Below are 12,682 nucleotides of genomic sequence, written 5' to 3'. Positions count from 1 at the left end.
TATGGGATATATATTGATTTTTTTTCCATATTACTGGGTTGGAAGCTGTCTCCCTAGCCCCCTCCCCCTGCAAAAGACGCTCCTACTAATGTACAAACATGAAGGAGGAACTGAGCTCAAATCTCTTTAAATAAACCGATTGATTGAAGACAGGTTTTGGAAAGGGGTGTAGGTCGTGAACACGACAGTATTACATCTTAAGCTGCTTAAAATGGTGCAACCATGAAAGGGAATCGATACTAAAAGCTGTACTAAAGTACATCTGTAAAGTACATCTGTACGGAAAGCTGTACTAAAAGTACAGCTTTCAAACAAAATAGACCAACGGTGATTTCCCATTGAATTTTTTGAGAATCCTTTGTGCAGCTACGTCCAAAAACAAGTCCAAATGACACAATGTCATCCGGCAGTACTGTTTAATTAATCTTATTGCAAGAGAGAAAAGTATATCCCTTTTCGGCACCCTAGATCTTGCTCCATTCTGACAGCTACATGTAATAATCTACAATTCAAAAAGTTTAAGCTCAAGTATGTAACAAAAATCCAAAAAAGGAAACAATTTAATGGCCATGGATTGGTTGCTATACTGTTGTTGTTTTCCAGAATTCTTCTATTTCATTTTGTATTAACCTATTTTGATGCTTTCATTTTTTTTTTATCAGATTCCCCGGCTATTTTTTATTTGCCTTTATTCTTTAACTTTTGAGTGAAGCCAGATCAGCTTTCCATTGTCTGTTTTCATTAGTCAAGTCTAGCAGAGAGCAGACAGGGTATACATTGTCTCTAGACAGTTAATCGTGGAAAAATTTTGGCTTGACTTGGAAAATAAATCTAGCTCGATTGTGAAAAGCGTCTCTGGCAAGTGATTTTTAATCCTAAATTCAAATTCTTGCACTTATAAGTTTAATAAAGCTTCTGATTTTAACTATATCCTTCATTTTACATATTGACTTTTTTTTACATAAATGAATAGCATATTCATTTCTCGAGGAAAAACCTTACAAAAAACTTGCAAGGAAAAACATTACAAAATCATGACTTAAGACCCAATATTAACGCTAGTTTATCAATAAAATTCGATCATGACAATGAAGCGTGGTTAGTTTTTAAACAACTGACTTCTTAATTCGTTAATCTAGCAACTTTCTCTTTAGCGACTGACACTTTTTTTGCTGGCGAGACGGGGATTGTTGCGAATAAATCCCTTACGTAGTCGTTACCTACATAAGTTCAGTAGGTTTATCACAAAAGATTCAGACGTGATGGGTCTCTTAGAAAATAATGGAGAAACAAATGGAAGATATATACTGGAACCAGTCAGGAAAATACAAAATAGGCAATATATTCTTCCAAAATTGATCATTTAGGTTTTTGCTTTTAGGTTTTGCTTTTGTTGAGGTGGCTGATACGAAGGAGGCCCTTCTGAAAATTCGTCTGTCTGTGGTCCACTGAAAATAAAATATCGTAAGTTAGAATCTGCGTTTATAATTTTTCTATTAATAGGTGGACCCAAGAAAGAGAGAAAAGGTGCGATCATTTTGACAACAAAAAGGAGAAATAAGGAAAGAAAAGGACAAGAAAATGAAGAAGGCAAAAGTATATCTATTTATCATTTTGTGCATGAATTAATACAAGACAAAATCTGGTCCTTGTAATCCTTTCTAACCCTTTCTACGATGTAAAATGATTATGACTCTTTTTACACCAAATCAGATGGAGTTCAAATCAAGGCCTTACTTATCTGGCAAAAACTAGCTAAGACGTCCGATGCTTTTTAGAATTGTTTTGCTGCCACTTACGGAAATAGCCATAATTCAAATGTTGTAATTCTCACAATAGCTAATATTTAGGGATGTTTAAAGCAACTAATTAAAAGTAACGGCTAAATCAGCAACATGAGCACTTGCAATTTTCACTGCAGTTTAAATCTAAGCATTCCACTTCTATTGAGGGCAAGTAGTCCCAGAATTTTGTTTTGGAAAATCTTTGGACAAATACTCAAAAATAGCCATACTACGGTAGTGTGGCTATTTTTTTTGTTATAATATACGTAGTGAAAAAAGTAATAACCAGTATTTACGCAAGTTCACAATAAGCATATTTCACTTTTCAGTGAGATAAGGTACCAATGGTATCAATATAAAGGTACTAATGATAGCCTATATTTTCAAATTGTGACACAAATTAACTGAATTCTAGACGTTTGGATTAAACTACTTGGCAAATAACTCTATAACAAGTCATGAAGATGTGCAAATCACAAATCTCTCAACTATTTGAAATTGATTTAAAAACAGTAATTCCCTTTTTTGTAACCAATCCTTTTTCAATCCTGTATTTTACAGGTATAACAAGAAAAAGGTCATACTTTAAGTATGAAGAATGAGATGCTGCAGGAATTTGTACTTTTTGACATTTCTTCTGGATCCAAAGAAAAAGTAGGAGAACCTCTACTGTCTTTAAATCGATGTACGGATCGAAGGCTTTCAATCTTAGTCGATGGGCCCTCGTAAGGCTTCTAGTCGATAGCTTTGTCTCCCTCTTTGGGCCAAAATTATTGTTTTGTGCCTCAAAAAGGTGGACATTGATATTTTTCTGCGACATATTCTATATCATAATGAATAAGGTCACTGGAACTTTTAACTTCAGTTTGAATATGGCTTTTTCAATTTTTAGGCACAACTCGTTTGGTACAGTCATCTTAGCACACATTTTAAGGCCACACGGGCCATGCATGACGTTTGATTGAAAAAAAGAAAGAAAAAAGAGACCAAGACAGTCTCTTTTTGAACTGAAAGTAAGGAGTGATATTAAAACTTAACACGAACGGATATTATTATGTATATGAAAGGGGCTGTCCCCTCTCCAACGCCTAGCTTTTTATGCTAAAATTTGATTCTTTGTCACAACTCAAATTTTTAAAACAATATAAATTTAGCTTAAAGAGCGGGACATTGATGAGGGACAGCCCTTCATTCATTTTTCAAATAATGTCGGTAAATATAGCTCATCTTCCGGACATTTTTGTCTTTGCTGCTCCCCCGTCCTTGTAAAACTCCTTGCGGACGATTCACCCTGAAAGTTTTCCTTTACATTCTTTCATTTGAGTAAGAGTTTAATATCTAATCGGTTTTTCGACAACTCCAGAAATGTCCTCTTCCGTGGAAACAATTTCCAAGAAACAAGACAGATGAAAAAAAACCCTGAATAATTCCATCGTAAGATCTCCACATAATTGTAGCTGAAAATGAGCCTTTTTCTAATATTCTAGGACTACTGGGTGGATATGATAACCTCTGGAAAAAACAACAACAAATAAACACGCATCCATGATCTTTTTTCTGGCAAACAATGCAAAACTCCACATTTTTGCAGATAAGAAATTAATCTCTTTAGTAAATCTTTCTTCTGGCAAAAAATACAAAATTCCACATTTTTGCCGATAAAAGCTTGAAACCTGTAGAACAGGCTTCTCCAATGCGGTGAATCAGATGGTGTGCTTTTCATTAAAATTTATTGAGTTTTAGGGGGTGTTTCTCACTTTTTTTTGAAAAGAAGCAAAATTTTCTCAGGCTCCTAACCTTTGAAAGTTAAGGCTAAACTTAATGAAACTTATATATTTGAAATCAGCATAAAAACCTGATTGTTTTATTTATCCTTTGGTATTGAAATTCCGTTTTCGTTTGGAATTTCGTTTGAAATTTTAGGAATTCTGGAAATTTGAATGAAACGTAAACACATTTGAAAATTCTATAAGGTTTGAGTTAGATTTGCAATTTTTTAGAGGACTGGCAAATAAAGGTTTTAGGTTTTCTTGCTTTTAGATTTTTGTCTTTTCTTTTTAAGGGTACAAAAAATGACACTATATAGTTGAATATTGTGTCTTAATTTTGGTATATAGAATTTAAATTATGAAGGTAATACTTTGGCAATACGTTTTAAGTTAAAGGACATATCCAGGGGGGGGGGATTTGCCAGGTTTGAACGTCCACTGGATTTTTTGTTTGGCGCTTAAAAATGTAACGACAAAGCATATAAACGAATTTCTGTTGCGTTAAAAAAGTAAATAAATTATAATCCCCCACTCAGACCGAAATCCTACAAATGCCCTTGTCATCCCCATGTTTTAAATATTATTTATATGAATCTTAGCTACTGTTTCTTACATACAGTGAGGTAAATACTCCTCTCTCCCTAAATGATAACAGCGAAGGAGGACTTGAAGATTCTGTCTTATTTCAAAATCGTGAGACAAAGATTGCAACTTGCACTTTTTTGTTTGTTAATGATCTAATCTGTGATATCAATCGAAGGGGGAAGGGTATATGCCTTCATATTTTTGGTGTCTCTCCCTAGATTTTGGAGAAAACTCTTCGGGGACATTTTCATTGAAAAATTCTTTCTTTTTGTATTTAATTGGAAAACGATAATTACCTGCAGACATTGACAAATGCCCCCACTCCAAATTTTGTGACTTTGCTATAGTGAGTGTAATGACTCTAATACAGAAAGAAACTGCAAAACTTCATAATATATGTAACTTTGCTTATCTATGAAACCAAATTACAGGTTTAGTCTGTTTAACATTATAAGCCTTTATCTATTAAAATTAACATGGTTAGGTTATAGAGCTCAGGGGCACAATTATAAGTCGTAAATTTCTTATATTCCAAATTTTTATTAGCAACAAAAAACAAAACGACAGTCTTTTGTGGAAGGCAGAAAAATTGTTGGGCAGCCATTCCAGATTAGTAGCTTACATAGTACTAATTTTTTTTTGCCAACACCAGGGCTTTTTAAACTAGTAATTCAAATAGAATATGAAATAAATAACAAAGAACTGTTATATTTAACTGAAGTTAACTCTATCTAGGGCTAACTAAGGTCCCCAATAAAATTGCCGAATTATGGTACCCATGCCCACACCATAAAGATGAAATTGTACCCTTTTACTTAAACCGTTGGGTCATGTTTACTCTTTTAACTGCTAAAGACAACTCGATAATGCATTTTTAGATTTGTCATCAGAAAAACCATTCGCTTTCTTAATCTGCTAACTTATTTGCTAATATCCAGCTAGTATATTATATACATTGGTTTTACTGCTCTACAGGAAATAGTTTTAGAAGACATTATAAATAATCAATCTGGAGACTTATAAGTTTTTTGTTTGTTTTTTTAATAATCAGAATAAGAAATTTAAACAATCAAAGGCATCATCATATATCCCCAGGTTCTATGGCTGGGAATGCAGAGTCCACCTAAGACCTTAGATTTCTTGTTTGCCTTCAGAGGCACCCAAGGCATCAAGAAGGAGCTGTGAATCTTCCCGTGGATTTTCTGCTGCCAATATATCCTTTCACTGAGGCGGGATTGATGTGTTAAGGTTTTGCTGGTCTGTCTGTTACGTTCCGGCAAATAGCTGTTACACTATCTTCAGTCTGTCGGTCTATTTCACTATCTTCTATAAGAAAAAAAGGAAAATAACTGAAAAAAAAGAAAAAAAAACTAGAAAAAGGGAAAAAACTAAAACAAAACTAAAAATAAACTAAAACAAAAAAAAATGAAAAAACTAAAAAAGTATATTCTATAAAAAATGAAAAAAAAATTAAAGAAAACTAAAAGAAAACTAAAAAAAGGAAAGACTAAAAAAAAACTAAAAAACTAAAAAAAAAAATAAATAAAACTAAAAAAGGGGAAAAATATAAACAAAACTAAACAAACTAAAAAAAAACAAAAAATATAAAAGCAAACTAAAAGAATAAAACTAAAAAAGTATCTTCTATAAAAAAAGGAAAAAAACAGAAAAAAAAACTAAAAGAAAACTTAAAAAGGGAAAAAAACTCGGAAAGAACAAAAAAAAAAGAAAAAAAATCTAAAAAAATAAAAAAATAAAAAGAATTAAAAAACTAAAAAAGAAAATAAATTAAAAATAGAAGAAACTAAAAAGAAAGAAAGTTAAAAAGAAAAAAAAGACAAAAAGTGAAGAAATAGAAAAAATAAAAAAAAAAAAAATAAAAAAGAAGAAACTAAAAGAGAAAAATCTAAAAAAAGAAAACTAAAAAAATTAAAAAACTAAAAAAATAAAAATTTAGCAGGAAAAAAAAAATTAAAGACTAATCTCAACGGCAATCATTTAAAAACAAAACAAAAAACAGGTTTCAGTTCTTTTCAATTTTCTCTACCACTCTATTTTAATCAAGTATTCAATACTATAATCTGTATTAACAGTTACCGCAGTACATTGGATTTGATGCTCTCTTTCAAATTAGAAGAATGTGACATGCAACACCGAGCTTGTGAGCGACCCCGTGTTCGTTTACTTGTCCGATTACTAATCTGACTAATCCAAGCGTTTTATGAGACGCACATGATGTCAGAGGTTAGTCAGATTACCCCCTCGAACGCTCAGGAGTACTTGTCCGTGGGCTTACACTTTCTAATCCCCAAATATAAAGATTATTGAGGACAAGTGACGTCAATGCTGTATATTTTTTTTAATGGATAAACAAGCGAAATCGTTAAGTCTAGAGAAAAGACAAGGGAACTGTAAATAATGGAAATAATCTTAGCTTTTCAGTGACCTGTAAGTAATCTTATGCATATCCCTTAGTATCTAAATGGTTTTTGGTGCTCTAGGCCTGTCTTGCATAGGCTAAGCTTCATGAGGAGTCAGAAGAAAAGCTTTTTTTGTTATTAAAAAGGTTGGTTCTTAGGGAGGCAGCTATCACATTGGTGAGTTAGTCAAATATTACTATATCAAACAGGCCTAGTTTCTAAGCCAGTAGTGTCCCTGTGTCCCGGTCGTCATTTATGTTCCCAGCATCCCTGTTGTCATTTGTGTCCCAGTGTCCCAGTCTGTAATTTCTCTTTGAGCGTCCCGATCGTCATTTATATTCTCTGTGTCCCGGTGTCCCGGTCGTCATTTTTGTCCCGGTGTCCCGGTCTGTAATTTATCTTTGAGTGTCCCGGTCGTCATTTATATCTCCCGGTCGTTATTTGTGTCCCAATGTCCTAGTCTGTAATTTCTCTTTGAGTGTCCCGGTCGTCATTTATATTCCCTGTGTCCCGGTTTTTAGTTTTCTTTTTCTCCTTTATTTTTCAGTGTTTTTCCTTTTTTTAGTTTTTTTTTCATTTTCAGTTTTTAGTTTTTTTTATTAGTTTTTCTTTTTTTTTCTTTTTTTTTTTTGTTTTTTTTTCTTTTTTAGTTTTTAGTTTTTTAGCTTTTTTAGTTTTTTTGTATTTTCTTTTTAATTTCTTTTTGTAGTTTTTCTTCTTTTGTATTAATGTTAAAGCCAAGGTTCAAACCTGGAACCTCTCGGACCTGGAACCTGGAACATAACGCTTTACCAACTCAGCTACTTCGGCTTGAATACATTTGTTTTTGAATTGGTATATGATGAAATAATTCAGACGTCATATAATAACGTCACTCGACAGACAGACAGACAACTTATTTTTATATATATGGATATGTTTTTAACTACGTAAAACTTGCATTCGCAAGTTTCCCCATGTATTCCACGGGAAAAACAATCCGTATTCAGTTCTATACCTCATGATTCTAATGATTGCCCTTGAGCTTTGTTGATGGTGATTGCTAATCGAACATTCCCTGTGTCCCTGTCGTCATTTATATATCCCCCTGTTGAGAATATATGTTGAATATATGTGTCCCCTATTTTTGTGTTGAGGGTTTCCATATGAGGTCTGAAAAATAAAGAAGAAAAAGAATACTGAAAAAAGAAAAAATTAAAAAACTAGAAAAAAACTAAAAAAAAAGAAAAACCTAAAAAATAACAAAAAAAATAAAAAAAGAAAAAACCTAAAAAGCAAAAACCTAAAAAAAATGAAAAAAAAGGTAAAAAAAACTAAAAAGAAAAAAAAGTTAAAAAAAACTAAAAAAGCTAAAAAACTAAAAAAAAGAGAAAATTTGAAAAAGAAAAAAATTAAAATGGAAGAGAAAACATATCTATCTTCTATATATATAAAAATAAGTTGTATGTCTTTTACACTATCTTCTATATTATAATTATTATTTAAGAATTAACGACGCATCTTGACTACTAAGGTCCCTGCGTCGGCCCTGCAGTGCATTCCTGCATCGTGATTCTATCTCTGGGTCCCTTATTACCAAGCTAAGGTCAAATCCACTGCGTCACCACAGGACACTATCTTCTATATATAAGATGTATGTCTGTTACACAATCTTTTATATATATCTATAAAAATAAGTTGTATTTATTTTTGTGTTGAGGGTTTGCATATGACGTCTGAAAAATAAAGAAGAAAAAGAAAACTGAAAAAAGAAAAAAGGTAAAAAACTAAAAAAATAAAAAAACTAAAAAATAAAAAAAAATAAAAAAGAAAAAACCTAAAAAAACCTAAAAAAAATAAAAAAAATAGAAAAAGGTAAAAAACTAAAAAGAAAAAAAAGCTAAAAAACTAAAAAAAAGAAAAAACTAAAAAAGAAAAAATTAAAAAAGAAGAGAAAACTTATCTATATATATAAAAACTGGAAATTGTACAAATATTTCAATACATTTTGACAATAGATTAAAGTAATTCGAAAACCTTAATACAGATACCCAAAAATTTTGTGGTTTATTATAAATTGTTGAGCTTTAGCAAGCTTGGCACATGGAGATTTCTCCAACTGTCAATGTTATAGAATGTTACCAAAAAGCAAAACCAGGCTTGCGGTTCAAAGAGAAAGGGCCAAATTAGGAATTTGCAATTTATGTCAACGAAGGCGTGTCGAAGAACTACCAGAGCAACACGAAACCAGACTTGCTCCTGAAAGAGAAAGTAAAAAAGAAGGCGTGTCGAGGAATCCCAAGAGCAACGTGAAAACAGGCTTGCGGCTTCAAGAGATAATGCTAGATTAGGAATGTGCAATTTACGTCAACGAAGGCGTGTCGAGAAACTACCAGAGCAACGCGAAATCAGACTTGTTGCTAAAAGAGAAAGTGAAAAAAGAAGGGGTGCCGAGGAATCACAAGAACAGCAAGGAAATAGGTTTGCGGCTGATAGAGAAAGTAAGAAAAGAAAGTGTGCCGAGGAATCACAAGAGCAACCTGAAAATTATCGCCTAGTATTCAGGGATACCCCAGTCGATGATTATAGTAGATGTGTTCAAATCGGGACTATGTCTAAAATTTATCCCTATTGCAAGGTCTTGAAATTCAATGGCGAAACAATGGGAATGTGTTGCGCCTCAGGAAAAGTTAAACTTCCTCTATTGCCTGCACCACCAGAGCCATTGAAGACTTTGATTACTGGAACTACGTCAGAATCTAAGCTTTTTTTTATCACAGATCAGAAAATATAACTCAAATTTCCAAATGACGTCGTTTGGTGCCCAAATCGAAAATCCAGATCAATTTATGCCTACTTTCAAAGTAAAAGGGCAAATTTATCATAGAGCAGGGTCCCTTCTACCATTCTCAGGCGAGAATCATAAATTTTTACAATTGTACTTCATCAGTGATAGAAATTCTGAATTGAATACACGTTGCGAAATTTCTCCCAACGTTGAAAGGACAATCGTTTCCCAATTGCAACATCTTTTCCACGAAAATAATAATTTAGTGCGTCTGTTCAAAACAGCCATTGATTTGATGCCTACTGATACGCATATAATTGTTATTTCGGCTGACAAAACGCTTCCTAACCAACATGTGCGTAGATACAATGCTCCAACTATCGACGAAGTGGCAATCATTATGGTCGGTGATGAGTTTTTACCTCGAGATATTATTCTTCATAAGCAAAACGCTCAGTTGGTAAGAATTGCTGAAACTCATCGATGCTACGATGCCCTACAATATCCTATCTTTTTTTGGGATGGAGCCGAAAGCTATTACTTTAATATTAAATTGATGAATCCAGCCACTAACAAAGAAATGAATAAGAAATTCACGCGATGGTGCGAAGCGCCACCCCAACAGCTAGTTTGCATATATATATATATATATATATATATATATATATATATATATATATATATATATATATATATATATATATATATATATATATACATATATATATATATATATATATATATATATATATATATATATATATATATATATATATATATATATGTATATAATGCGGACATTTACTTGGTTGATACGTTAATAATTACGTTATCATGATACGTTAATTACAAAGAGCCAATGCGGACATTTACTTGATATATACGTTAATATTTAAATATATATATATATATATATTTATATATATATATATATATATATATATATATATATATATATATATATATATATATATATATATATATATCTATATATATAAAAATAAGTTGTCTGTCTGTCTGTGGATCTGTGGATCTATGGATCAGGTGACGTCATGTTTCGACTGACGTCATGAAATTAGTTGCCGTCAATTTTGCTTTGAAGGTGACGTCATTCAAGTTATATAAGACATATGTTCGCGTAGAAATCTATTAATGTTTAAGTTTACAATGACTGATGAAGATGCTCAAAGAGTCTATGCCAAAAAACTTGCTGCTGATAGAGAAAGTCAGAAAAGAAGGCGTGCCGAGGAACTACCAGAGCAACGCGAAAGCAGACTTGCTGCTAAAAGAGAAAGTGAAAAAAGAAGGCGTGCCGAGGAATCAAAAGACCAGCAGGGAAACAGGCTTGAGGCTGATAGAGTAAGAAAGAACAGAAAGCATGCCGAGGAACTACCAGAGCAACGCAGAAGCAGACTTGCTGCTAAAAGAGAAAGTGAAAAAAGAAGGCGTGCCGAGGAATCAAAAGACCAGCAGGGAAACAGGCTTGAGGCTGATAGAGAAAGAAAGAACAGAAATCATGCCGAGGAACTACCAGAGCAACGCAGAAGCAGACTTGCTGCTAAAAGAGAATGTGAAAAAAGAAGGCGTGCCGAGGAATTACAAGAACAGCAAGAAATCAGGCTTGCTGCTGATAGAGAAAGTAAGAAAAGAAAGCGTGCCGAGGAATCACAAGAACAGCAAGAAGTCAGGCTTGCTGCTGATAGAGAAAGTAAGAAAAGAAAGCGTGCCGAGGAATTACAAGAACAGCAAGAAATCAGGCTTGCTGCTGATAGAGAAAGTAAGAAAAGAAAGCGTGCCGAGGAATCAGAGCAATCTGAAAGTTATCGCCTGGCATTCAGGTACAGCCCAGTCGATGATTATAGCTTGAGTAGATGTGTTCAAATCGGGACAATGTCTAAAATTTGTCCCTATTGCAAGGCCTTGAAATTCAATGGTGAAACAATGGGAATGTGTTGCGCCTCAGGAAAAGTTAAACTTCCTCTATTGGCTGCACCACCAGAGCCATTGAAGACTTTCCTTACTGGAACTACGTCAGAATCTAAGCGTTTTTTGTCAAAAATCAGACAATACAACTCATGTTTCCAAATGACGTCGTTTGGAGCCCAAATCGAAAATCCAGATCAATTTATGTCTACTTTCAAAGTAAAAGGGCAAATTCATCATAAAGCAGGGTCCCTTCTACCATTCTCAGGCGAGAATCATAAATTTTTACAATTGTACTTCATCAGTGATAGAAATTCTGAATTGAATGCACGTTGCGAAATTTCTCCCAACGTTGAAAGGACAATCGTTTCCCAATTGCAACATCTTTTCCACGAAAATAATAATTTAGTGCGTCTGTTCAAAACAGCCATCGATTTGGTGCCTACTGATACTCATAAAATTGTTATTTCCGCTGACAAAACGCCTCCTGGCCAACATGTGCGTAGATACAATGCTCCGACTATCGACGAAGTGGCAATCGTTATGGTCGGTGATCAGTTTTTACCTCGAGATATTATTCTACATAAGCGAAACGCTCAGTTGTTAAGAATTGCTGAAACTCATCGATGCTACGATGCCCTACAATATCCTATCATTTTTTGGGATGGAGCCGACGGCTATAACTTTAATATTAAATTGATGAATCAGCCACTAACAAAGAAATGAATAAGAAATGCAGTGCAATGCATTATTATTCCTATAGACTAATGATTCGGCAGGATGAAGAAAATTATATTTTAAAATGCCGTGAATTGTTTCACCAATTTGTCGTGGATATGTATGCTAAACTTGAATCAGAACGTTTGCTATATATCCGCCTGAATCAGACCAAGCTCCGCTCTGAACAATACATTCATTTGCGAGATGCAGTTATAAATGACGACTTGCCGTAAAAAAAAAACAATGGAAAACCTAATAGATGCCACAATCTTGACAGGGCCTTGTGAGGGTGAGGCTGTTCTTATTCCTCGCATTCCCATGATTCCAACGGATCTGCTTTTTCAATTTAAAAGATTGCAATTCCCAATTCGATTAGCATTTGCAACCACCATCAACAAAGGTCAAGGGCAATCACTAGAAAAATGCGGTATAGATCTTAATACAGATTGCTTTACCAATGTACAATTGTATGTTGCATCTTTGAGGGTCGGTAAACCTGACAATCTATTTATACGCACAGACAATGGGACAGCGAAGACTGTTGTATATTCACAAGTTTTACGTAGTTAATTTGTATTGTATCTATCTATCTATCTATCTATATAAAAACGAGTTGTGTGTATGCATGTTTGTTTGTTTGTAAAAAGAGCGTTTGCATATGACGTCATTATTAGTACATACGACTTTGTATATGGACAGACAATGGGAAAGCCA

At 33.5% G+C, this 12,682-nt stretch overlaps 1 long non-coding RNA gene across 1 annotated transcript in view; it reads right to left on the bottom strand.

Moving 5' to 3' along the window:
• Positions 1–1,288: 1,288 nt before the first annotated feature.
• The window catches only part of LOC136039185 (uncharacterized), an 86,410-nt gene continuing 75,016 nt past the window's right edge, over positions 1,289–12,682 (bottom strand). The window contains exon 2 of the long non-coding RNA XR_010620389.1: positions 1,289–1,448. This is a non-coding gene — a long non-coding RNA (uncharacterized LOC136039185). The remainder of the gene's footprint in view (positions 1,449–12,682) is intronic.

Source organism: Artemia franciscana, chromosome 19 (assembly GCF_032884065.1).
Source record: "Artemia franciscana chromosome 19, ASM3288406v1, whole genome shotgun sequence".
Classification (NCBI taxonomy): Eukaryota; Metazoa; Arthropoda; class Branchiopoda; order Anostraca; family Artemiidae; genus Artemia; species Artemia franciscana.
Note: the sequence above shows the minus strand (reverse complement) of the source record. Positions and strands in the feature narration are given on the sequence as shown.